At 44.6% G+C, this 24,770-nt stretch overlaps 1 protein-coding gene across 1 annotated transcript in view; it reads right to left on the minus strand.

The window, feature by feature from the left end:
* The window catches only part of LOC119969607 (rho GTPase-activating protein 18), a 169,199-nt gene extending 149,652 nt beyond the window's left edge, over positions 1-19,547 (minus strand). The window contains exon 1 of the mRNA XM_038803443.1: positions 19,356-19,547. The gene's annotated coding sequence lies outside the window, so the exon portion shown is untranslated. The remainder of the gene's footprint in view (positions 1-19,355) is intronic.
* Positions 19,548-24,770: the final 5,223 nt, after the last annotated feature.

Here is a 24,770-nt window from a genome sequence, read left to right on the forward strand (position 1 = left end):
CTACAGTATAAATATCTCCCACTTTCTATGTCTTTTAGTTTTGACAAAGTGTCATCTGGACTTGAAGTGTTAGCTTTTTACTCTCCATACAGATGCTGCCAGACCTGCTGAGATTTTCCAGCATTTTCTCTTTTAAACCCAGATTCAAGTTCAGTTTGCAGTCACGCAAAGTCGCACTGCTACCATCACTACTGTAGCTGTTGAAAGGAGCTTGCAGGGCATCACAGCAGTCCACTAAAGGTTACAGGTGGTGTGGCAGTGGTTGAATGGAGCATGATCCTGCTGTACTCTCTCAGGGTGACAGCATTCAGCCTCCTACCAGTGTCACTTTGCTGGTGTTTTAGTTGTGCCTATGCCATCAGCGAACCAATCCTATTCCAGGCTATAGTTAAACTCAGGTGGTAGACTGTTCTGATGCTCTTTGCCTCTTTAACAATTTCATGTCCTAGCTACAATCATCCTCTGTTCACCATGGACATCCAATATCTCTAATACCCGTTGCCATCACGGTGGTCTGAGAGTTCCCAGTATCTTTCTTCTTAAACGGATGTTCAAATAGTCCCCAATCATCACCGTCTTCCTCCATCTGGCTGAATATGATCTCAGATTTAAAAACTTCTCCTTTAACCCCACGGACTTCCTCCAAATAAAAAGGCATTGTTCTGGAAATTTGCGTCTCTTAGCTATTCGTTTTCGTGAGATATGTGAAACACAACTTGCTCTAGTCCTATCGCCCTCACCTTCATTTTCCAGTACATTGATAATTGTATCGCTGCTGTTTCTTCCTGACCAGAGGTGTGTGTGTGGTATTTTTGGAACCAGGAAACCAGCAAAGGAACCAGATCTTTGTGGCCAACGTTTTTGGATGGCAATTCTCTGTTAATCCATTTATCGTTTACTTTACATGGATTAGCACCTCCATTAAAATGCAGTAAATGGAGGAATGTCATACAAATGTATTAAACATTCGTCCACTTTAATCACCAATAGTAATATCAGCTCTATACTTTTGTGAGAAAGTGGAATAACAATAGTGGATATAAATACAAATTGCATATCTTTCCACTGTTAACAACCAAGCCTGCAGATAATTCTTCACAGTTGCTCTGCAGAGGGCACATATATCTATAAAACTAATGGGTTTGTCAAATGGGTTTTAATATCAAATATTTTATCCATCTCCAGTTTTGTATTAGAGCGCCGTGCCTTTTGTTACCATACTAACATGTACGCTGCAGTTGACTAATAAAGTTTAAGAAGGTTCACACAAGTAGGAGGACAAATGGACTGATACCTATCCATGACCACACAAGCCAGGGATCAATAAAAAAATTGCTCAGGCGTCTACTGGAGGTTTCTTGTAAAGTTAAATAAGAACCACCTGAATGAAGTGGACAGTGAGTAAAAAGCCCATTTTCAATAATAATATTTGCCCACTCCTTGGAAATCAAATTGGATTTAAATAACTGGATTGTGTTTTGGATGAGGCAACATAGATGATTGATGAAGGTAATGCTAATTTGGTGCATATGGGTTTCCCAAAGACTTTTGATAAAGTTTCATTATTATTTGATAATAAGCTCGTCAGCAAACGTAAAATCTATGGAATCAAAAAGAAAGGGGCAATAAGGAAACCAGGTTGAAAGAGTGACTGGAAGGGCTACACGGTGGTGCAGTGCTTAGCACTGCTACCCCGGGTCACTGTCTGTGTGGAGTTAGCACATTCTCCCTGTGTCTGTATGGGTCTCACCCCAATAACCCAAAGATGTGCAGGGTAGGTGGATTGGCCACACTATATTGCTCCTTAGTTGGATTTTTTCTTAAAAAGTGACAGGAAACAGAATAGCGATGCAAAGCTGTTTTTCAGACTGAAGGTCAGTGGGGTTCCCAGAGGACCACAGTTTTCCTTGATATATGTAAATGACCTGGACTTGGGAGTACAGGGCACAATTTCAAAATTTGCCGATGAATCAAAACTTGCAAGTATTGTGGACTGTAAGGACCATAGTGGTAGACTTTAAGAGGACATAGATAGGCAGCTGGAATGGACAGACACATGGTAGATGAAATTTAATGCAGGGAAGTGCGAAGTGATCCATTTTGGGAGGATGAATGAGAAGATAAAATATTAAACAAAGGGTGACATTTTAAGATATAATTCTTTCTATCTCGCCTACCGCGGGAATTGTCATGCGCCGGATGAAAACTTTGACGGACAAGAAAAATATTACTTGACCTTGGGTGGAAATTTAAGGTCTTGGGATGGACGGGAACCAGAACATCCCACCCTAAAAGCAGGAACACCTTGCTCAAATCCTGGAAGGTGATTCGGTAACTTGAGAAGTGATTAAAAAGGTATACGGGATCCTGGGTTTTATAAATAGAGGCTAGATTCTCCATCCACTAGCTAGTTTCTCAATGGCGCATCATTTGCTGGTGGCAGAATTCTCTGTTCCTGCCACCGGTCAATGAAATTTCCCATTGGAGACACCCCATATCGCAAGGAAACCTGCTAGCGAGGGTACGCTGCCGGCGGGGACAGAGAATCCCAACAGCCAGAGAATTCCAGAGTATTGCATGGAGGTAAAGGCTGCTTTCCCCTTTGAGGGGAGAATTGATTGGTGGTGATTTAACCTGAAGATCACCACACCTCAGGCGAGGGAGCAAGGTTGAGAAGGCGGGCCTTCCATGAATGAATGACCTCGGCGGTACAGGAATTGAACCCATGCTGCTGGTCTTGCTTTGCATCACAAACCAGCTGGCTTGCCAAGTGGGCTAAACCGGCCCACAATTAGTGTACAATTCTGATCACCACACTTTGGGAAGAATGTGAAGACTTACGGGTGGGTGCAGAAAAGATTTACAAGAATGGTTTCAGGGATGAGTATTTGAGGTACATGGATGGATTCAAGAAACTGGGGTAGTTCTTCTCAGAGAACTTTGAGAATAGAATTGTTTAAAATCACGCGAGGTCGATACAGAGGAGGTCGAGAGAATCTCCCCCCTCCCCCACTGATAGAAGAGTAGAGCAGACATTGTCAAGCTTGGGGGCGCGACCCGTGGGTGTGTCACGGGCGGGTGTCGGAAGGGTTGCGGAGTCGTCCATTGCAGTGCTCCTGATCGCACATATCTGCGCGCAACAGCCGACTGTTAATAACGCCGGCTGCAAGGGGCCTCCAAAATGACCGTGAACGTGTAAAGGAAATGCGGCTGCACTGCACATGCGTGCCCAATCATCAGCGCGCATGCACAGTGCGGCCACTTTTTTTTTAAAAAACATCCGCAGCTTTTTGTTTTAAAAGTTCGGGGCGGTTTTATTCACTTTATTCATTTTTTTTTTAACAATTTTGGGGATTTAATTTGATAAGATTTTACAGGAAAAAAATGCACGGGCGCGATTCTCCGCTCCCCACGCGGCCTGGGAGAATCGCGGGAGGGCCCCTGACATTTTTTACGCCACCCTGGCGCCCCCCGCGATTCTCCCCCCCCCCCCACCCTCGGGTGGGCCGAGCAGCCGGCCCTTCACGCCCGTTACATGACGCGGCAAACACACCTGGTCGCTGCATTCGTGAAACGGGCGCCAGATGCCCATTTGGGGCATCTAGGGGCCCGATTGGGACGGGAGCACCACGACTGTGCTCGGGAGGAGGCAGGCCCACGATCGGTGCCCACCGATCGTCGGGCCAGCGTCCAAAACGGACGCACTTTTTCCCCTCCGCCACCCGCCAAGATCAAGCTGCCACGTCTTGTCGGGCGGCTGAGGAGAAAGACGGCTACCGCACATGCGCGGGTTCGTGCCGTCTACGCGATGACGGCAACCCGCGCATGCGCGGATGACTTCACATTCTCGGCGTGACGAGGTCGCTGCCGAGAAAGACGGAGGCCCGCTCCTAGCCCCCCAGGTGGGGGTGAATTAGGTGCGGGGAGCGGGCTCCGAGGCCGTCGTGAACCTCGGCCGAGTTCACGATGGCCTTCACGCATTCGGCCCCCTGCGAAGAATTCTGCCCCACAACTTTGGACAGATGGAGACTCCATACTTTCCGACAACAAAAGGCTACACCTTCATACAACAGGTTCCATTGGAGAAGCGTGTGCGAGGGCCAAAGGGACCCAAAACCATTTCCTCCATTTTTGTCAGCAGCAAACAAGGCAAGACAAAAATGGTGGGTCACGCAGGTCGGCCGGCCGGGTTGGGTCCCAAAGGCCGGCTGGGTTGGGTCCCAGGAAAAAAAGTTTGAAGAACACTGGAGTAGAGAATTAGAGGATACCAATTTAAGGTTATTTACAAAAGAACCAATGGTGACAGAAAGAAAATGTTATTTACACAGTGAGTGGTTAGGATCCAGAATGCATTGCCTGAAAGTGGAAACAGATTCACTTCTATCTTTTAAGTCCAAATTCTCTGGTAGTTCCCCATTTTTTGTTTAAACATTGTTACCCCCATATAAGATTATGCCTCCTTTTCACATCCAAGTAAATCAACAAATGCAAAGATGGACAGAAGTTGATGACAAATAGACGGACCAATTCTGACTGCAGTAACCCTGTGGACCTCCATATAGACCCCTGTTTTGAAAGATTCTGTTACAACATTGATTGATTCTAGAAAGTTAAAACTTGTTTATCGGGTAAGCAGCCGAGCATGTGAAAAAAGAACGCATGTTCAGATTGCTCATAGGTCCAACTTGTGACTCAAATTTTTAAATGCAGCTTTCAGCCTTGCACCCAGACAACTCAGTGCAATTCTTATTTGCTGCTCTTTGCTACTTGAATTTTGTGTGGCTGAAGAATGGGAAAGATACCAAATTTAGGCATCAATATCTGTGAGTGTCAACAACTTGCGACATTTGCAAATTCATGGGAACAAAACTCGACACAGAATTTAGGTAAATGGATTTTAAAAATGTTTGGACAATTCTGTATTAAATCATACTACCACCATAATGCGAGTTATCCAACTGATCCCACCAAAGAAAGTATAACGAGCAGAAAATATGGACTGGAAAGTTTGAAAAATGCTAAATACATCCAGCCTTACAATCTGGCTCAGAGCACTGAAACACAAAGTTAAAAAACACATTACTGGTAAACTAATTTACTTCACCTCCCCATTATTGTTAAAATAATAGTCTTATTGTAATTTATTGTACATTGTGGCTGGTCTATGTCTGCAAAAAATTGTCAGTACACAGAGAGGCAGAGATCAGGTTGCGTTTCATGTGCAGATGTGATGAGATCATGAACATGAACTTCCTTCGGTAAGCACATTTTAACAATTTTGGTTCAGCGTTCTCCATTAGAGGAAGTGTTTGTAATAGGAAAACTGCTATCCACATTATTTGATGTCATCTGAAAGGTCAAATGAAGACATCTGACTCACAACTGTGAATATCCTACAGCCGAAACAGAAATATGAATATAATAATGGTAGCATTCCTCATGCTAAATGGAAAATACACGTTGCAAATTTTGGAAATAAGTTAGTTTGCAAATAAGTTACATGAACTAGAAATATACAGCAAAGCCATCAACAGCTGTAAAAATAAAAGACAAATTAATGTTTTAGTCTTGTAGAAAATATTAGCCTGTCTTTTCCATTATCGATGCTTACGCCTTACTCATCTTTTATGGATTTCCAATTTGTTGATCCTTATATGTCACAGTCATCGTCAGGTACGAATAATCCTTTCTACTACCTTCATGCGAAAGAGAGTTGTTAGAACGAATTGCAAACAAGTTGAATAATCTGTAATGTACTTTCATGCTGCACATATTGCAATTACTGGTCTGATACAGCAATTGTTCCAGTCAGCCCATACTCTTTTTAGTAACTTACAAAGCCTTGACGAATCAGGGTGAAGTTGTATGGTTAAAATTTTCAAAGAATGATCGAGAGTTTTTTGTTAAATTTAGAGTATCCAATTTTTTTTTCCCCCAATTAAGGGGCAATTTAGTGTGGCCAGTCCACCTACCCAGCACATCTTTGGGTTGCAGGGATGAGACCCACACAGACACAGGGAGAATGTGCAGACTCCACACAGACAGTGACCCAGAGACAGGATCGAACCTGGGTCTTAAGCGCCATGAGGCAGCAGTGCTATCCACTGTGCTACCCTACAATGCTCAAGAGTTAATGGTCAGTCACCATTAACTGGTGCAGTCATCATGACAATGCCTCTACCAATCAGCACTCTCTTCTCATCCAGTATAAATTATTGTTTTCCCCCTAAATTTGTATTCTTGCAAAGTGTTCTGATGAGTGCAAGATGAAAAACTTGTGTCTTTTTTTCTGGAATACTCTCTTTGCAGTACACAGTTAGAACTACAATTCACTCGTCCGGGAGAGAACTCCTTGCACAACTGTCCTTTCAGCAGTTAAAAGTTAAACATTTAGACAGTGAATGTGGCAGATGTGCTACTCGTAAAACATTTACTTTAATGGTAGGTAGATTTCTGTTTAAAAAGTATGTTCTGTAGGTCTACCACACACATGGGTACCTTTTAAAGCCTTTTCCACGCAGCACCAAATCTAAACCATACACTTTTGAGTTTTGACAAAGGGTCATCTGGACTCGAAATGTTAGCTCTTTTTACTCACTACAGATGCTGCCAGACCTGCTGAGATTTTCCAGCATTTTCTCCTTTGGTTACACTATGCACTGATGAACCAACCTCCTCATGATTGTTTCACATGACTGGACTGCAGAAGCACATGAAACCTGTTGCAAAATTATGTGGCAACTTTAACATCAACATTGCAATTACTGCATACAAAATTTTAAATATCAATCAAACCTTTCAATAGATATGTCGGCAAAAGGATAAATGTAAGACATATTATATACCTACGTCAAATACACAAAGATACAACAATCCTCCAACAGCTAAAGAGACAGACAGAATGAATTAGCTCATGTGTTGAGTACAGGAAGCTTATCTGAAACCAGACACTTTATTTGATCAGTTCAACATTTGGTAAGTCTAATATTCCAGTAAGTACACTGTGCTGAGAGAAAACACAGAACAAATGAGAAAGTCAACAGAATACAAGTTTGTTAAACTACCCTTAGTCATCTGTTCAAAGAGTATTAGGGACAAACTGTAAGCAGATCTGGCAGCCACTGTGGAGAAATAGGGCATAATCTTCCGGCCACGCTGCGCCGGAAAAGCATCTCGCCGTGGCGCAGTGTGGCCTGAGAAAGCCAGGAGACCCGTTCCCGGGATCTATCCAGCTCGCAGTGCCTCACGAGGTTCAATGCAATCTCGCAAGACATTGCAAGAGGTATCCCACCCACAATCGGCAGGATCAGTTTTTGGCTTTTCTGCATATTAGAGCGAAGCAGTAAGCTTTAAATTATTATGCAGATTCCCAAGGTATCCGAGGCTTTGGGATTCAATCCTTTCACCTCAGGGACCTCGGGCGAGTGCTGTTTGGTACTGGTCCCCACAAATAGGGACCAGATTGAACAGCACTTATGAGGGTCTCCCAAGGGGATTGGAGGCCCCCAGATGCATGCCCTTCTGAACTGCCTCCAAGGCAACCCCATCCCTCCTCAAATATGGTGACCAAAACTCTAAACAGTACTCCGGATGCGGTCTTGTACAGTTGCAGCAACACTTCCCTACTTTTCTACTCTATTCCTTTAGCTATAAAAGTTCAATTTGCCTTCCTTATTATCTGCTGTACCTTCATGCTAGTTTTCTGCAGTTCATGCATAAGGAGACCCAGATCCCTCGGCAAAAAAGCAACCTGAAGTTTTTTTCTATTTAGAATACCTGGGACTGCCACGGGGCCTAGGTGGCACTGCCAGATTGGCATTGCCAGAGTGCCAAGCTGGCATTTTTTGTGCACACGTGATTGAGTCAGGGTTGCAGGACATGTTGCATAGAGGTCGAGTAGTTTTTTTTTGTGCGCCTCAGAGATCGAAATGGCATCATTAATTCTCACTACAATGGGGATTTCCGGTGAGCGGTGCTCCACATTGTATAAAATAAGGCTACGTGCGGCTTTGGACACGCATTCTCCGGGGAAGGAGTCACAATGAATAGGCACTTGCTTCTTGCCACTGCGCATGCCTGGAAACATACGGCTAAACACGCTCACTCAAGGACTTGGTTCCCTTTTGGAAAATCGCGCCCATAGAGTTAACATTTTGGATTCCGATAGGACTTTCCTTCAGAATCCAGAATGAGTGGGTGGCATGGTAGCACAGTGGTTAGCACTGTTGTTTCACAGCGCCAGGGTCCCAGGTTCAATTCCTGATTTGTCCATGTGGAGTCTGCACGTTCGCCCTGTGTCTGTGTGGGTTTCCTCTGGGTGCTCCGGTTTCCTCCCAAAAGTCGTGCTGGTAGGTAATTTGGACATTCTGAATTTTCCCTCTATGTACCCGACCAGGCGCCGGAATGTAGTGACTCGGGGCTTTACACAGTAACTTCATTGCAGTGTTAATGTAAGCCTACTTGTGATAAGAAAGATTATTATTAAAAAACAGATCCGAAGAGTCATATAAAAAACATAAGAACTAGGAGCAGGAGAGGCTATTCAGCCCCTCTGGCCTTCACCACTATTCAATATATTCATGGTTGATCTCATCTCAGCCTCATCTCCACTTTCCTGCCCACTCTCCATAACCCTTCAAACAGTTACTAATTAAAAATCTGTCTATCTCTTCCTTAAAATGTACTCAGTGTCCCGTCATCCACCATACTGTGGGCTAGTGAATTCCACAGGTTCACGACCCTTTGAGAGAAGTAATTTCTCCTCATCGGTTTTAAAGCTGCCATCCCTTATCCTAAAACTATGACTTCTCACTCGAGATTGCCCCACAGGCATACACTCTATGCCTACTTTGTCAATGCCTACTTTGTCAATACCTTTTATCAAGGTACAGGCCTAAACTGCTCAATCTCTCTTTATAAGACAAACCCCTCATCTCTGTAATAAATCTACTGAACCTCTTCTTAACTGCCTCTAAAGGCGGCAGAATGTGGCATCTAGGGGCTTTTCACAGTAACTTCATTGAAGCCTACTTGTGACAATAAACGATTATTAATAATAATATTATTAGCTACTCTCTCCCTTTTAAATACATAGAAGCTTTTGCTCTCCTTTTTTTATATTTTGCGCTAGTTTTCTTTCATAATTTACTTTGCTCTTTTTATTATTTTTAGTAACCCTTTGTTGATCTTTCCTCCCAGCCTGCCGCTGGCCTTTACAATATGGTATGCCTTTGTTTTTGTCTTTATGTTTATCCTTAACTTCCTGAGCGATGGATGTTTTTCCCCTCTCTTACATTGCATGTAATTGTTTCTCTCTCCACAGATACTGCCAGATACTGCCAGACTTGCTGAGATTTTTTTCCAGCACTTTCTGTTTTTATTATATCAGAGAAAAATTGTGTTCTCTATAGAGCAATCATTCCAAAGAAATCATGCCAAACGTCTACTGCAGAATCAAACAACATAGCATGACACATAATTTTGAAAAATAACCTGTTGTTGCAATCATGCCTTTACAGCATGGTTATATTAATTTTATCAAAAAAACCTCAAACATTTTTCCAAAAAGTCAGACCAAATATCAGCCCATATGCCAGCTTTATTCCTTAAAATATACTGCCTATTAGAGGGTGTCGGATATCTACCAGGAACTACAGGAGGCGGAGGAAACCTTGGTGGAGGAGCTCAAGGGCAAGTGGGGGGAGGAGCTAGGTGAGGAGTTGGAAGCGGGTCTGTGGGCAGAGGTCCTGGGCAGGGTTAATTCCTCCTCATGATGAGCCAGGCTCAGTCTAATTCAATTTAAGGTGGTCCACAGGGCACACATGACGGCAGCTAGAATGAGCAAGTTTTTTGGGGTACAAGACAGTTGTATGAGGTGCAAGGGCAGCCCTGCAAATCAGGTCCACATGTTTTAGGCATGCCTGGAGCTTAGTATTCTGGCAAGGGTTCGCAGGGCATTGTCCAAGGTGCTTAACATACGGGTGGTGCCGAGTCCAGAGATAGCGATCTTTGGAGTGTCGGAAGACCCGAGAGTTCAGGGGGCGAAAGAGGTCAATGTCTTGGCCTTTGCCTCCCTAGCAGCCTGGAGACGGATTTTATTAATGTGGAGGGACTCGAAGCCCCCGAGTATAAAGACTTGGGTTACCGACATGGCTGGGTTTCTCAGTCTCGAGAAAAAAACGTTTGGCTTAAGAGAGTCTACGCTAGGGTTCTCTCAGAGGTGGCAGCTGTTCGTCGACTTTCTTGGGGAAAATTAAAATGTCAGCAGCAGCAGCAATCCGTGGTGGGGGGGGGGTGAGTGCTTCATTGGGATGGTGTGGGAAGACTGGGTCGCGTGGGGTAATGTCTATTTAATTGTTATTGTATATTCTCTTTTTGCACTATGTTAATGTTCACTCTAGTTTGTTTTGTTATTATGGTTACTACTGTTTTATTATGAAAAATTCTGCAAAACCTTAATAAAAATACCATAATGTAAAAGAAATATATTGCCTATTAGAATGACAATTTTCATCCATGAATTAACAAGTGCCCCTGTTGCAAAACTGCTTGGTGGGATTTCCATAAATAATGGGGAAAGGAAAATGAATGCTTTGCATTCACTAATTATTTATTTAAACCTTCTTAAAATCATAAATACACGGGAAGTAACTAGAGCAAATTTGTAAGAACAATAACATTTTAATCATGCCCCTCCTCTTATTTTTTCTTTAGTTTTTCCAATTGAGGGACAACCTAGCATGGCCAATCCACCTACCCTGTACATCTTTTGAGTTATGGAGGTGAGACGTACGTAGCCACGGGGAGAATGTGCAAACTCCAAACGGGGCCGGAATCAAACCCGGGTCCTTGGCGCCATGAGGCAGCAGTGCTAACCACAATGCCACTGTGCTGCCCGCCCACCTTCTTTAAAATGAGCATAGGTGTTGTTACGTTTTCAACATAACAAAAGTTTAACTGTACTATCTGACCAGGTCCAGTCTTGTAAAATAATACCTTACTCTTAAATTCTTTATACCACCTTCCTAAGCCAATGATTCACCCTCGGTCGTCAAAAACTAACATAAAAGCTCCAATACACAGGGGTCTGCATTTTCACTTCAATGTTCAGTGACAATGAAGCATAGTGAACAAACTACTACCTCTGCCATTGAAAATAGATGGAGATAACATTTTCATCCCCGTTTTTTAGTCTGAGTCAGCAAACAATAATATCACAAACAAAAATGGATGGTTTTCAGTTAAACTTGGTACACAGATAGAATATGGACCAAGGAAGAACAGAATTAGTTCTGGGCAAAGGAACGGATCCAGTTCCTCAAATTTTAAAAAATTATTTTGCTATAGAGAGATTTTTAGGAGGCCTCAGGTTGTCTTATTTAGAATGTGTTGATTGTTTTAGAAACTTGTGGATTGTCTCAGCTGCTGTGGTGGAATCTGTCAAAACGTGAGCTGCGTTTCCTGGGCAGGTTGTTAAATGTGGATTGGCATGCTCAGTGAGACAGAAGCTCTTAATAAAAAGATTTAATTGTTCAGCTTTGCAGCTTAAGGAGCCTCAAGGAAGAGCCACGTAATGGTAAAAACATTGAGTAATCTATTTTTTTAAATTTAGAATACCCAATTACTTTTGTCCAAATAAGGGGCAATTTAGCATGGCCAATCCACTTATGCTGCACATCTTTAGGTTGCGGGGACGAAACCAACACAGACACGGGGAGAATGTGCAAACTCCACACGAACAGTGACCCAGGGCCAGGATCGAACCCGGGTCCTCAGTGCCGTGAAGCAGCAGTGCTAACCACTGCGCTAACGTGCCACCCACGTTTCTTCATTGATGTCAGAAACAGAGTTAGCATTTCAGGGTGACCCTGTCAATTGGACAAAAAGTAATGAGCCGTTGAACATTTTAAAAGTGCATTCTCCTTTTATTATAAGAGGTATCCAGGTTTGATTCCAATGTCAGTGCTGAATTGGCTGATTTCATCCCAGTGGAAAATTTGGCGGAATGGAATGCTCCAACTGGTCTCAGTGTCCCTGGGATTGAGAATGGGAATATTTCTGTGCCTGATTACGATCTAGTGATCCATATGTACAGAGCAAGTCAACACAGGATCAGGCTCAAATTTAATGCCATCAACAGTTGAATAATTTACCAAACTCATTGGGTATAATGAGAAAGTTCCATAAACATGAATGATGTCTATCAGGGTGAGGTACCAGAGAGCTGAACAGCCAGAATCAGGAACTTCTATGAAGACAAAGAGAAAAATATCAATAATAAAAGGAAAGGATTCAACTTGAACCGAATTATAGCATTCTTTGCTCTGCAATAGAGGGTTCAACTCTCCCACTAACTTCACAGCTTGAATGCAATCACTGGTGATCTTTCAGTGGAGTGCTGTATTGTTCAACATGCCTTCTTTTTACCAATGCAACAAACTGAGACCTCACCTCCCTGCTGTTGAATATCTCATGGCAATTTCTGAATAAGAGCTGGTGTGCAGCTTGACTAAAGTTCCTTCCTAAAATAGATGAAGTTGTCATTATTATTATTGTTTGAGGGGGAAATGGCAGCTGATTTCACTTGCACAGCAATAGCAATAACTTCCAAGTCAAGTACTTTACCAAGGGGCCTCCGCGTCTTGTCTTGAGAAATATGTGCCTGTACTTTTAAATGAGAATTTAATAGGTATTACAATAGAACACGTGAAGAGGGTGTTCAATACAGCTCATACCTCTGTCTCACCATGATAACCCAATGTTGGGCGGCACGGTAGCACTGCTGCCTACGGCGCCGAGGTTTGATCTCGGTCCTGGATCATTCTCCCAGTGTCTGCGTGGGTCTCACCCCCACAACCCAAAGATGTGCAGGGTAGGTGGATTGGCTATGCTAAATTGCCCCTTAATTGGAAAAAAAAGAATTGGGTACTCGAAAAAAAAATTTAAATCAATGAAGAAATGCACATGATCTGTGCAGGTAGCAACTCGCAGCGCTGTCTGCCCAGGGGTGATGGATGCTCATAGCAGCTCTATATGATTCAATTTCTCACCCTGATTCTCTGAACATTAATATTGTGATATTCTCTGCACACGAGTATGAATTACACAACACATTGTTGCATAACAATTTAGAATTGCTAGATTTCAAAATAAGGTCAACCCTGAAGCCCCCCCCCCCAGGGAATCACTGGGCATAATACAATCTTTCCATACTCTTCCATTTTTCAGTCTCCCTTTGAGTCAGTTTCTGGTTCCCAATTTTACCCTATGTTAGAAAAAAAAAGTCCATCCATTTCTATTTAATATTTGTATAAACATTAGTGTAAGAGCACACTATTTATCTTACTGCAGCTTTACACCAGTGAATCCAAATTAGTCAAACTATTAAAGCTATATAATAAACCTAAATACAAGGAATGTTTCAATTTCTAATCTCTTGCCTTATTGTTTATTCTTTCATATGAAGTGGGAACTAAAAGGAAGGCCAGAATTTGTTGCCCATCCTTAATTGCCCTTAAACGGAGTGGCTTGAGAGACCAGTTAAGAATCAACCCCGTTGCTGAGGATCTGAAGTAACATATAGGCCAGACCAGGTAAGGATGGCCGATTTCCATCTTTGAACAAGATGGGTTTGTAAAACAATCACCAATGGTTTCTGGTCTCTATTACTGAGACTAGCTCTTTGTTCCACCAGCTGCCATGGTGGGATTTGAACCTATGTCCCCAGAACACTAGCTTAGGCCTCTCAATTACCAGACCAGTGACATTACCACTATATCACTCTCTCCCCATAATGAAGCAAAATCTATGTGTATTTGATTGAAGACTTATTTCCAGTGTTTATAGTAAATACTACATTTTTAAAAAAATAATTTTTATTAAGATTTTCACAAAATATAAACAACAACACAATATTAACAGAATAACCATTGTTAAAAACCCAAGAACAACACCCACCCCCCCTACAAAAACAACTACTCGAAAACAAAAAAAAGCAAACAACAGAAAGGAAAGAGATAACACCCGCCACATCTCCCACAAACCCATGTACACACTTCTCCCTCCCTCCCCCCCAAACCCAATCCCCTCCCCCCCCCCCCCCCCCCCCCCCACCCCCCCCACCCCCCCCCCAGGTTGCTGCTGCTGCCGACCTATTTTCCTACCGTTCTGCCAGGAAGTCCAGGAAAGGCTGCCACCACCCAAAGAACCCCTGTACTGATCCCCTCAGGGCAAATTTCACCTTCTCCAATTTAATGAACCCCATGTCATGGATCCAGGCCTCCACGATTGGGGGCCTCGCATCCTTCCATTGAAGCAAGATCCTCCGCCGGGCTACTAGGGACACAAAGGCCAGAACACCGGCCTCTTTCGCCTCCTGCACTCCCGGCTCCACTGCAACCCCAAAAATTGCGAGTCCCCAGCCTGGCTTGACCCTAGATCCTACCACCCTCGACACCGTCCTTGCTACCCCCTTCCAAAACTCCTTCAGCGCTGGGCATGCCCAAAACATATGGGTGTGGTTCGCTGGGCTCCCCGAGCACCTAGCACACCTGTCTTCGCCCCCAAAATCCCTACTCATCCTCGTCCCAGTCATGTGGGCCCTATGCAGCACCTCGAACTGTATGAGGCTAAGCCTCGCATAGGAAGAGGAGGAATTCACTCTCTCCAGGGCATCCGCCCACGTCCCCTCCTCAATCTCCTCACCCAGCTCCTCTTCCCATTTACCCTTCAGTTCCTCCACCGAGGCCTCGTCTACCTCCTGCATTACCCGGTATATGTCCGAAATCCTCCCTCCTCCAACCCACACCCCCGAGAGCACCCTGTCCCCTACCCCCGTGGGGGCAACAAGGGGAACCCCTCCACCTGCCGCCTGGCAAACGCCCTAACCTGCATGTACCTAAACATGTTCCCCGGGGGAGCCCAAACTTCCCCTCCAACTCCCCCAAGCTCGCGAATCTCCCCTCCACAAACAGGTCCCTCAACCTCCTAACTCCTACCCTGTGCCAGCCCAGAAATCCACCATCAATGCTTCCTGGAACAAACCGATGGTTCCCCCGTATCGGGGCCTCCATTGAGCCCCCACCTCTCCCCTATTCTGTCTCCATTGCCCCCAAATTTTGAGGGTAGCCGCCACCACCGGGCTCGTGGTATACCTCGTTGGAGGGAGCGGCAACGGCGCCGTTACCAGCGCCTCCAGGCTCGTGCCCACACAGGACGCCATCTCCATCCTCTTCCATGCTGCCCCTTCCCTGTCCATTACCCACTTACGCACCATCGCTGCGTTGGCAGCCCAATAGTACCCACAGAGGTTGGGCAGCCCGAGCCCCCCCCCCCCCCTATCCCTGCCCCGTTCCAAGAACACCCTTCTCACCCTCGGAATCCCATGCGCCCACACAAATCCCGTAATACTCCTGTTAACTCTCCTAAAAAAGGCCTTCAGGATAAGGATTGGAAGGCACTGGAACAGGAACAAAAACCTCGGGAGCACTGTCATCTTGACGGACTGCACCCTCCCCGCCAGTGACAGCGGTAACATATCCCACCTTTTGAACTCCTCCTCCATCTGCTCCACCAGCCTTGTGAGGTTGAGCTTGTGCAGGGCCCCCCAGCTCCCAGCCACCTGGACTCCTAGGTACCTGAAGCTCTTCCCTGCCTGCTTCAGTGGGAGCCTACCAATCCCCTCCTCCTGATCCCCCGGGTGCACCACGAACAACTCGCTCTTGCCCAGGTTCAGCTTATACCCAGAGAAGCCCCCAAATTCGCTGAGATATTATTGTTTATTATTTCATGGGTAGGGATTTCTACCAACAAATTACAAATCTTTTTGTTTAGTGTTGATTTGAAATCTTGTGTATTAAGATGTAGATTACCGAATTACAAATAAAAACTGCACAGACATATTTGCTACCTACCAGCAATAAACAAAGAGCAGTACTTCAATGGACTAATCAGTAATGTTTGAATTATGTTGCGACAAAAAAACTGGAAAGAATAATGCAGATAATAGATCATTGGGCAAGTGCGTGTTTTGGCACACTGATTATACCATACAGCGGAGCAGAAAGCCAGGCTGTTCATAGTTATTACAACCACCAATTTTCTAAATTGTAACCTACGATCCAGAAATGTACTTTATATAATGACTTACAATATAATAATAAGGTGTGATATGAACACCCTGCCCCCACCAAAAAAACTATTGCCATATTATCATTTACCCTGTTATATAGTATCTTCTCTGCCTCCTGCAATTTTTATACTGGAGGACCACTGAATCTCTTCCCAAGACACAAACAACTCCAAATTATTTCCTCACACAATAGTGATGAGCATTTATAAGAAAAATCTGCCTGACTGGGATTCATCAATACAAACTCAGGCATGACCTAAACATTTGCAACTTCCAACGTTGATTTGATTGTATCCATCTCGTAGGCCTCATTTGGGTATGGACTCAATGCTATATAGAGGGGAGTTGACTAGAGGGGAGTTGACTAGCAAATAGGTCAAACACAAATTCATGAGTATTCTGAATAAAATAATCCTGGTCTTTGTAAATTACATTTCTACTTGTGAAGTTGACTGTAATTCACGCGTCACTTTATCATTCATGAGAATGTCTAACTAGGAGAATTAAAAATCTTCTTTCATGACTAGTCAGAGAAATGTTTTAATATGCATGGATAGAAAAGTGGTAAGTAAGATTTGTGCCACACAAGTGCCAGGCAATGACTATCTCCAACAAAAGAGAATCTAATCACCTCCACTTCACAATCAGTGGCAAGTCCCACATCATCAAAACCCTGGGGAGCTTACTGACCAGAAATTTAAATTGAACAGAGACATAAATACTGTGTCTATGAGAGAAGGTCAGAGATTGGGAATTCTGTGGTGAGCAACTCACCTCTTGATTCCCCAAAGTCCACATTCCATAAGGCACAAGTCAGGAGTGTGAGGAAAAACTCTCCACTTGTTTGGACAAGTGCAGCTCTAACAATATTCAAGACTTTGAACACAAGTCAACACTAAGAAACTCACTTGATCAATATTCCATCCACCACATTAAACATTCACTCTGTCCACCACAGTGCAACATGGTTGCAGTGCCTACCATCTACAAGATGCATTGCAGCAAGTTGCCAAGACTTCTTAGTTAGCATCGCTCAAACGCACAGCCTATATAATCTAGAGGGTGGCACGGTGGCAGTGGGTGGCACTGTGGTTAGCACTGCTGCCTCACAGCACGAGGGACCCGGATTCGATTCCTGCCTTGGCTGACTGTTTAGAGTTTTCACTTTCTTCCTATGTCTGTGTGGGTTTCCTCCGGCTGCTCCGGTTTCCTCCCACAGTACAAAGATGTGCAGACTATTGTTTAAGTGCCCAGGTATGTACAGGTTAGGTGTGGCAACATTAAGAGGGCAGCACGGTGGTGCAGTGGTTGGCATTACTACTTCACTGCATTGAGGACCCAGTTCGATCCCGGCCCCGGGTCACTGTCCATGTGTAATTTGCACATTCTCCCCTTTTCCCCCACAACCCAAAGATGTGCAGGGTAAATGGATTGGCCACGCTAAATTGCCCCTTAATTGAAAAAAAGAATTGGATACTCTAAATTGAACAAAAAGAGATTAATCAGAACTGTGGGGCCAGGTCTATTAATGCTGTCACATAGGGTGGAACATGGTTTTGCAGTCAATTGCCCTGTCAGAGCTGCCAACATCTGGTACAGAGCCATGCAAAAACATCAAGTTGAAACTGGCTATTGTTCTTTAAATGAAAGAGGAATAATTTTTTTTTTCTTTTTTTTTTTAAATTTAGATTATCCAATTATTTCTTCCAATTAAGGGGCAATTTAGCGTGGCCAATCCACCTACTCTGCACATTTTTGGGTTGTGGGGGCGAAACCCACGCAGACACGGGGAGAATGTGCAAACTCCACACGGACAGTGACCCAGAGCCGGGATCGAACCTGGGACCTCAGCGCCGTGAGGCAGCTGTGCTAACCACTAGGCCACCGTGCTGCCCATGAAAGAGGAATAATCACTTACATTGGGATAATCACTATTACAACAGAAATTACTGATACAAAAATATATTAATAATACAAGAAAGCTCTACAAATAAAATAATGAGCAGGCAAAGCAAATTAAGGAAAGCACAGCATGGCCACCCACTAGGGAGACAACTAGACACTAAAGCACCAAAGAAGGGCCATGTCGTGCCTCACTGTGGTGGCCTCCCAATTTGGGTGGCAAGGAGGGCCTTAAGGCCAATCCATGGCCCTGGGAAGCAACATCCACACCTGCAGCTATGGTTTGAAGTTGCCCCACTCTCCTTCCAATTTTCCAATGAAATTGCCAGAGCCTCGCTGCCCGCTTACCCGTCTTCATGGTCACCTTGGCATCAAGGTTCCCTCCCCTTCATACTGCAGTTTCAGCAACAGCCAGCTATAACAGTGGCTCTGCTGAGCTGCCAGTCTTCTAATTGGGCCTGCAGCTCCGGGGGGGGGGGGGGGGGGCTCCGTTGATTGGAGGTCCTCCTGGCGGTGAGCTGCTAAAACCTAGTCTAGTTTAGTCTAACCTAGTCTGCAGAATCTCTGATGGGATCTTTGCAAAGTGGCCAACAGAAGGTTCGCTTCCATTGCAATTGACATAGGTTATTGTGGTCCGCGGTTGTTTCTCCCCAAATAAGGTCCATAAAACATTCTGCCGGAGAGCAACGTTTTGATAATGTGTGTAGGTCAGTAGTGCAGAGCCATTTCAATCGACAAGGCGCTTTGACAGATAGAAGCTGCTGGGTTGGTAATTTAGAGGAAAACTCGCCCTTTTGTTACTTTCCACAGCAGTTTATTTTTCGCCTACAGATTCCCTTTCACCTTCGGCTATCAACAAGTTGCTTTGGTGCCAAGTCCTTTGTAACATGGTAAAAGGTGTGTCCTGTTACATACATAATACCCTCCCACCCCAAAAAATCAACAAAGGGACTGGGGTGGAAACCTGATCTTAAAAGGAGTTGATCCCTGTCAGTGCAATTTTCTCGTTGCGCCTAACTGCAACCTGGAAGAAAGTCATTTGTTAATAGTTACATTTCCTCAGATAAATAAATCCGCCAGTACCTCCTCAAACAATTCGTCCCCAATTCCCCGTGCTTCTGCCCTGAGGCAGGGAGAATGAATGGTAAATCAACCAAGTTTCTCCATGGCAACCGCTCCAGCTGCCCTGAGCAACCAGATCGAGCGGAGCAGCTGCTTCCCCTGAGCAGAAGTTTGGGCGAAAGCCTCCTCGCTTTCCCGCGTCTCCCAGAGCGGCTGGAGTGTACAGAGAGAGAGATAGTTCATTTGTATATAAAACACCAACCTTTCCGGTGTCAGTGAGAGGAGGAGGAAGGGGCTACAGAAATGCAGGGTGCATGTCCTCGGCTCTGCCTCGGAGGATGGTCGCCCCGGAGCAAACGGCGCTCTTGTGGCTCCGCCTGACGTCAGCCTGCAACCCGAAGCTCCACCACTGCCCTGAATGGGCAGCAGGCAATTCTTCTCCTGTTGCCTTGTAGTCAATGCTGCATGTTTATTCATGTATGCACATTACAATATCCGGGAGCTATTTTTAGAACCCCCTTCGAATTGTGCAATCCCCACGAACTGCTCTTTCTGAAACTTTCTTGAAAGGTTGCATCGTTTACTTTTTCTGTGTTTTTCAGATGGTTTGGAGTTCATCATTCCTACTATTTTAATTAAAATGACCCCCCACCCGCGCCAATAAAAAAAACCTCAGTTAATTTGGAAAAACATAAAGCGTCATAGTTCCTTTCCTTAATATTTCCTTGTTTGACTGTGAAGACATGTGGGTCTGGAATCTCAGATTTCAATCTGACAGCAGCCCAGGTACTCTCGTGGGATAGGACAAGGTATGAAAGTCACCACAGTCCCCGAGGACCGTAGACTGCTCTCTCCCCCTTTTTTCATTTTCATAGAATTTACAGTGCAGAAGGAGGCCATTCGGCCCATCGAGTCCGCACCGGCTCCTGGAAAGAGCACCCTACCCAAGGTTAACACCTCCACCCTATCCCCATAACCCAGTAACCCCACCCAACACGAAGGGCAATCTTGGACACTAAGGGCAATTTATCATGGCCAATCCACCTAACCTGCACATCTTTGGACTATGGGAGGAAACCGGAGCACCCGGAGGAAACCCCCACACTCACGGGGAGGATGTGCAGACTCTGCACAGACAGCGACCCAAGCCGGAATCGAACCTGGGACCCTGGAGCTGTGAAGCGATTGTGCTATCCGCAATGCTACCGTGCTCCCCTTGACAGAGAGCTGGCTGGTGGTGATTTAACCTGAGGGCCAGCCACACCCCAGGCGAGAGGCAAGGTTGAGGAGGCTGGGCATTCTGGATAACTTCAGCCGGTATGGCAATTGAACCCAGGCTGTTGGCCTCCCTCCGCATCAACAAACCAGTCGTCCAGCCAATTGAATGAACCCACCCCCAAACGGCAGGGGTCAAACAACCACCTGGTTGAGCCAATTCAAGTGTTGCCACTAACCTGGGATCATGCTCCTTTAGTTGTTGGCCGCGAGTTCTCTAAATTAACAATAACGGGTAGAAAAGAATTGTTGAGATTGCTCAATTGTTGAGTATCTTCAAGACTCAGATGTTTGCTGGCGGCACTGTAGCGCAGTGGTTAGCACTGTTGCCACACGGCACTGAGGACTCAGGTTCAATCCCGTCCCAGTGTCATTGTCCGTGTGGAGTTTGCACACTCTCACCGTGTCTGCGTGAGTCGCACTCTGACAGCGCAAAGGTGTGCAGAATTGGCCTTGCTGAATTGCCCCTTAATTGGAGAAAAAAAAACAACTGGGTACTCTAAATTTAAAAAAAAGACAGATGCATGAATTTTTAGACGCAAAGGGAATCAAGGGATATTCGAGTGGAGTGGGCAAGTGAAGTTAAGGTGACAATCAGTCACACTCTTATTGAATAGAGGAGCAGTCTCAAGGTTGCATTTAGTTTATCGCATGCAGGAACTGGGGTAGCAGGCAGGGAGGCAGAAAGTCTGGGCTCTCCAGCAATGCTCACACACACTTCCAGTTTCTATCATGTTGAATAAAGGATATATAAATTAGTTCCGTGGAGTAAGTGCATAGTTGTGTGTTATATTGAACAATGTATTTCCATTCATCAATGTAACTTTATCAATTATTTGACTTCTGAGTCATTCCAGTTAACCTCATTTAAAACCACAAGAGTTTCCGTGAAACCTAAATCCCTCCATAGAAATAATTTGCTTTACAATTAATCTTCTATTGTGACTTAAATAGGATATAAAATGAGAAAATATACATAGATAAAGATTCAGCTTCTCTCAGTTCATGGTATTGTTCCCAATCTGGCAGAAAGTTGTTGAAGGTGAAGGACATCACCCAGGACATTACCTGAAAAGCAATGCCTTTTTGAGGCAATATTAAACCAAGGCTTTGGCAATGTGAACAAATAAGATTGTCTGCAAGAACATATCAGCTGGTTTTTTAGCTCGTTTGCTCTCTGTCGGAACTTGGGATTTGCAAAATGTCTGTCAGCATTTGGCACAGTGAAAACCGTACCGTGTGCTGACCATCAAGAAGGTCGAGCAACCCTCGTTCAATGTGACGGGAGAAGGCAATGCCAGAGTCATCACTAGGCATACCTTACAACGGCATTTTTCAAACTTTTTGTCCCAGGACCCACTTTTATCAGCTGGCCGACCTTCATGACACATGCTGGCTGACCTTCGTGACCCACGCCGGCCGACCTTCGTGACCCACACTGGCCGACCTTCACAACACACCAATTTTGCTTACCTTTAATGCGATAGGTGAGCCTGCTTGGTCCTCATGATCTCATTTGCTTTGTCGTTCAAGGTTACATTTCTGATAATTACTTCAGCTGGTGATTTAAATTTTTGCAACGCCCTTTGAAAAAAATCAAGAGATTTGCCCTCAAACTCGCAATGCTTCAAATAACTTTGAAGTTTTGAGGGTTTTAAACTTTCATTTGCTAGCACTTCCCAGCATATAACACACATGGGCTTTGCATCCTGATTTGCATTGGCACAATTAATAAAACCATACCTCAAGTAATCATCTTTCTACTGTTTTGTTCCCGTTTTCAGCTTCTTCTTAATGGGTTGTTTACTTGAGGCCCTGGAGCTTGCACGCGCACTGCTTTGTCCTGCTGTGGACTCACCTGTGCAGTTCTCTCCAGCAGATTTAGTTGTGAAATCCTGGTCTGTTTGTATCTCTGGCCCTCTCTTCCTTATTACAAAACAATCCATTTTCAATTTTTTACAGTCCTGGTGCTTGGTGGCAGCTGCAAAATGGAAGAATCTCTCCTCTGTGATTTCGCACCCAAAGCACGAACGTACAGGGTGCATAATGTCAGTGTACGTGCTGGGTGCATGAACTGCTCTGCCGTCACTTCCGGTGGGAAGACTCGATCGCTTTTAAAAACACATTTGGTCCTGGGACAATGCGCTGACATCAGGAGGAGGCGGTTTGTCCCGTTGGGTTCCAGGCCTGTGGGCAGACCCACCTCAGGGGCACGTATGAGTGGGAAAGTGGGACGGCCGGCATTCTTGAAAACCGGTCACGACCTCCATTTCTAAAAGCCGGTCACGGCCATTGGCCGCTTCTCCAGCGATCGGGAATGCTGCGCCACCCGTGGGTTGCGGCCCTGACTTTGAAAAACCCAGTCTTAGAATAAGGTACAACTCTAACGAATCTACTACCGGGGTTACCTGAAAATCAAACACCAAAAACAGTAGCAATAGACGGAGTTTGAGAGAAATCCACAATCAACAGTTCAGGAGGAGGAGGCTCTGTGAACAATCCTATCCAACCATAGTGGAGGCTACTATGAATTCAAGAGCCAGAACTGACATGGTTGCACATATCTTCAGCCAAAATTACTGAGTTGGATGGTCTTCGCCTTCCACCATCATAAATCTCAATATCAAACCAATTTCTTTTTTAAAATAAATTTAGAGTACCCAATTCATTTATTCCAATTAAGGGGCAATTTAGCCTGGACAATCCATCTAGCCTGCACATCTTTTGGGTTGTGGGGGTGAGACCCACGCAAACATGGGAGAATGTGCAAACTCCACATGGACAGTGACCCAGAGCCAGGATCGACGTGGGACCTCAGCGGCATGAGGCAGCAGTGCTAACCCACTGCGCCACCGTGCTGCCCTTCCAAACCAATTTCATTCATTATTAACCATCTAATGAGTGCAAAATAAAGGTAATGAGCCCTAACAATTTCCCATCTGAAGCACTGAAGACCTGTGCACCATAGTAAGGTACTTCCTTAGACAGGTTGTTCGAGTACATCTGTTACGCTGGCGTGTACCTAAAAATATAATAGATCGATCAGGTACATTCCAACCTAAAACAAAAGAGCAAATCTAATCCAGGTAATCATTACCACATCAAGTGCCTCCCAAAAATCATTAAATTATGGAAGGAGTCATCCATAGCATCTTCATAATTATCACAAGGGTACGGTCATACAGGAATAAGGAAAACCTGCTATAATAATAGAACTGTAGTGGAGTACTGTGGACTGTTTTGGTCTCCATATTGAAGGAAGGGTATTCTTGCATTGGAAGTGATTCAGCTAGATTAATTCTTGGAATGAGGGTTGTCCAATGATGAGAGGGTGAGTAAATTGGGCTGATCCTGTTTCAAGTTTAGAAGAATGAAAGGTGATCTCATGGAACCATATAAGGTTCTGAGGGGGTTTGATAGGATAGACATTGGGAAGCTGTTTCCCATGGTTGGGAAACCGGAGCACGGGCACCGCCTTCGGACCAACATTTTAAGACCAAGTTGAGAAGACATTTCTTCACTCAGAGGATTTGGAATCGTTCACTCCAGATCATGGATGTTTCATCATTGAGTATATTTATGGTTGGGGCCAGCACGGTGGCCTAGTGGTTAGCACAACCGCCTCACGGCGCTGAGGTCCCAGGTTCGATCCCGGCTCTGGGTCACTGTCTGTGTGGAGTTTGCACATTCTCCCCGTGTCTGCGCGGGTTTCGCCCCCACAACCCAAAAAATGTGCAGAGTAGGTGGATTGGCCACGCTAAATTGCCCCTTAATTGGAAAAAGTAATTGGGTAATCTAAATTTATTAAAAAATATATATATATTTATGGTTGGGATAGACAAATCTTGGTCTCCCAGAGAATCCATAGATATTGGGACCAGGCAAGAAATTGTAGTTTAGGAAGAGGATCAGCAATGATCCTATTGAATGTCAGAGAAGATTCGAGGGGCCATATACATCGCTCCTATTTCTTATGTTCTTATCAAGCAAAGCTTGTTCACCAATGTTCATTTCAAAATCTGCCAGAACCACACATCGTCATCATCAGACCTCATTGAAACCTTGATCCACACACAAATACAAGAACTAAATACCAGATGAGAGATGAGAATAACATGTGAACATTTGATGAAGTATTGCACCATGGAGTAATACAAGTGGATGGCATCAAATTGGATGCAAATAGATATTTTTGAGGATATTAGAAATCAGTTATCATAGCCCCGTGACATCACTGCATGGTGTCTTCAGTTGCTTCATTAAAAACCTTTCTTCCATCACAGGAGTGGGACTGTTCTCCAGTGGTTCCACAGTGTCCAAGTCCACTTGCAACTCCCCTGATAATGAAAGGTCTGTACAAGCTACAAGAGGACCTAGCTAAAATAAGACACAAGTTGTCAAC

This window comes from Scyliorhinus canicula, chromosome 7 (assembly GCF_902713615.1).
Source record: "Scyliorhinus canicula chromosome 7, sScyCan1.1, whole genome shotgun sequence".
In the NCBI taxonomy this organism is placed as follows: Eukaryota; Metazoa; Chordata; class Chondrichthyes; order Carcharhiniformes; family Scyliorhinidae; genus Scyliorhinus; species Scyliorhinus canicula.